Below are 4,019 nucleotides of genomic sequence, written 5' to 3'. Positions count from 1 at the left end.
TAGTTATATATATGAATCCAAATGAGTGAGAGATCTAGGAAATGCATTTCATGACAAAGATTCACATCTAGGTGCAATGAGGTTGAGGAGTCTCCACTGTATTTTTACAAAGACAAGATTCATTGATTGCTGGAGTTGGAAGTAATCTGAAGTTTTGTAGATTTCTATAAATTATGAAATTGAAATATCCATTTTAAAAAATTTTAAAATGTGGAATGATCCTATAAACCCTCTAGAAAATTCCTTATCATCCTTATCATTTCTTTGTCATGTAGTTCAGTTACCTACTAGAGACAATCTTGATATTTCTTTAGGGTGTAACTATGCCATTCACCATGGCAATCTATTGTTTTGTATCCTCCAAAGTCACCACATATTAGAGTATGTCCTAAATTATATATGAGTGACAAATAAATCTTTCTAGCTGGAATAAACAGAGGACAAGAAAATAAACGCAAAAAAGAAAAAAAGAATAGAGAAAAGCTTTAAGATTTTCATTAAAATATTGAGAAGTACAAGACAAATGAAAAAAGAATATGTGTCAGGCACTTCCTCTAACCCTTTATCCATTTGTAAGGAAATCTTCACTTAATAATGGAAATCATAATACATTAATAAAATTATCTTTTTCATTATTTATAGACTAAGTGTCTCATAAAATACAAGCAAACCTGTTGCTTAAACTCGAGTTAAGTAATAAAGGCGTAGACTTTTATGTTACTTAAAATAACATTTAAGTAATAAAAATTGAGTGATATGTATGAATTAACTGCAAATGTTTTTAATTTTGTTTTAGACATACTTACTGTTTAGATTTTGCACATTCATCCTTTCACTTGTGTATAATGCTACTAATTATTTTTGCTATTAGTCCTGCTACAGATTGCCACAGGTGGAGCTGGTGACAAGCCACCTCAGCGACCACATGTTTTTCACACTATAGCGAATACTTACAAGAGCAAGAAGATTCCACACCTGTTGCTGTCGTCCCACCTGTTTCTGCTCCTGCCACACCCTCTCGCACATATTCAACTACTCGCCCGACGGGTGAATGCAAGTGAAAAATTGTTTTTCTCACATTTATTTTGACTCTTAATTTTAAAATGAAAATTAATAATTGGCTTTTATCATTTAGGAAGAGTACGAGAAGCTCCGGGAGAAGTAGTTAGCCTCCTAGACGCTGAGCACTGCCGACAGTAGTTGTAGTCAGTCTACCACTGCGCACTCTAAGTTTAAGCTATGGACGCAGGTAGCGGGGAAGAAGAAGGTCGAGATCTATCATGCTTCTGTGGGTGGCACGAGCTCGTCACACCCAAATACTGCGGAACTTGCTATGCAAATTCTTGTTATGATTGAAGAGGTTTGCCATATACTTAAATATGAATAGAGAATTAAGTGGAGTATAACAAGTCTGACGAAGATTATGGAAGATCGTCGAGGCAAGCAAACGATGACTGCTGTAGTCGAGGAGGACAATGAGAAGAAGGATTAGAAGAAGTTTTTAAGTATTTTTAATTTTTGAATGTTTAAACTTATATTGAGGTCGTAGATGTAAACTTTTGATAATTTATATTTGTGACAACATTTCTTTTTTTAGTAATGAGATTTTTAAGACCTTTGATTTATGATATGATTGTATATAATGTTGTTGTGATGTGAATTAAATCTTGTGTTCAAGATGTGATAATGTAATTGATATATTGATTTTTTTATATCTGAATTTTGTTTCCGTTTACGTTCAAAAATCCATCGCATCTTTCATCGATATTACTCGCTGCAAATTCAATGATAATTCACAAATATTTTTTATCAAGTGATGTTTTTGGACTTAAAATTTGTTGCACATGAAGTTTTACGCTGTGACGACGCAAAAAACGATGCAAATTATTTGCGTTGAAATATTTCGACGCAAAATTAACAGAATTAACACTACTAACCTCCAAATTACCCACGGAAAATGTGAGGCGTAAATCTGAAACAAATCCGACAATAATCTTCAAATATCATCGGATTTAGGAGCAATTAGCAACTGATTTGGCCAATGCAAATTTGCTAATTTCTTGTAGTGATCTTACTAACCTCCAAATTACCCATGGAAAATGTCAGGCGTAAATCTGACACTAATCCGACAGTAATCTTCAAATATCATCGGATTTAGGTGCAATTAGCAACTGATGGCCAATGCAAATTTGCTAATTTCTTGTAGTGATCTCCTTGTAATCCCTTGTTCTTTGTTGTGTAAAATAGGGCGAAGTTAGGGTATTGCGCTCGAGTTAGAGATCTAAGCTGAAGTTAGATAAAACCTCAAGTTAGGAAGCATCTTTTTGGGATCCCTAACAATCAATGAGGCTTTCGCTTAACCATAGCTCCAAAAAGCCTAAATGTAGACGATTGTAGTAATCAATTTTTAATTCACACAATTCTTATGTATTTGCATATCTACTAACTAAACTTAAATTTTTATATACATATCTCCAACTTTTGCGAGCCATCATCATCTGATCATTACCATCAAGACGCCACCACCTAAATCACTGTTGTTCAAACATTTCCATTGAACTACAACCACTTGTCCACCTTCGACGAATCACTACTATATGTTTATTGCAAGACTTTAGTCATTCAACCTTCATCATTGAGACTATTGACATTTGTCTAATTTCTTCTAATCATTTAATCAAAATTACTCATCTTCGGTTGATTGACATCCATCATTAAATTATAATTTACAATCTACAATTGTCATATATCCCATGCCTCTTAACAATCATTATAAAACAGTTGTCTATATACAATTTTTTGACCTTCGTATTAAGAGCAAGGTCCCTCAACATTCGTGGCCCAGCTTTGTTCATCTGACTGCATCCAATAATCTCCAATGTATTGCTTGGTCTCCCAACCACCATCATCTAATCATGATTTCCCGACCTTCATTACTTGACTACGATCTTTTGACTAACATCACTCGACTTCACATAAACTAATTCGAGAGATTCAAAACTAAATTTTGAGCATAACTGTACAAAATAAGAAATCAACATCCACTATGAAATTAAAAAATATTAGAGGATAAACTAGAACAAATTTATTTTATTATATAATGATCATCTTATTGTTGGGATGCTAACTGCAAATCTATTCTGACCTCTTCATAATTAATTATTTATTTATTTATTTTTTAAATATGGCATCTTCACATAAATTATGTCTCTATTTGCATGACAACCAAAGCACTTTACTATTTTCTTAGCTTACCGTAGGACCCAATGGCTATGTTCTGTTGCAGAATTTATAATTACCTGAATTGCATGGTCTCATGTAGCAAAAATGGAAACTAGGGTTTGAAGCTGGAAGAAAACAATAGAGAGTAATTTAAATGATGGGGCAACAAATTTTAGAAATTACATAAAAGTTAATTTAAACAGTTAGTCATTTTCCGTGTTCGTCAGTAAAACAATGATCGAAATTAAATTGAATTTGGGACGTATTTGGCTTGTATTGTGAAGCAATTTATTTTATTTTTTTATTTTTATAAATTTACCTATAAGTAAAAAATTAATTTATTATTTTTTTTGGTAGACATAAATAATCTCATTATTTTGATCTCATGGCGTTTCAGTAATTTTATTTGATTCAAGATTTTCGATTAAAATTTGTGGCATTCGTTAATAATGCATAATTATGTTAGTTAATAAAAATAAATTTAATAATTATAATTTGACTAATGTTCAATAATACAATAATTAATTATATATTGTTGCGTGCTAAAAAATCCTCAATGATAGAAAAAAATAAGCTTTAGTTCAATAAAAAAACATTAAATAAACACAGCAATAACTTGCGTAGCACAATTACATTTAACTTTAGAGTTTCTGATAAAATTATAACTATTATACGAAGTCATCTCGATGTTTAAGAGTTCAACTTTATTCTATTTAGGGGTTTCACAATCTCCCCATTTGAGAAACTGATGTCATCATCATCATCAACTTTTATAACACAAATTCATTCACCAAGAA

This window comes from Phalaenopsis equestris, unplaced genomic scaffold, assembly GCF_001263595.1.
Source record: "Phalaenopsis equestris unplaced genomic scaffold, ASM126359v1 Scaffold000134, whole genome shotgun sequence".
NCBI lineage: Eukaryota > Viridiplantae > Streptophyta > Magnoliopsida > Asparagales > Orchidaceae > Phalaenopsis > Phalaenopsis equestris.
This window is presented reverse-complemented; position numbering follows the sequence as displayed.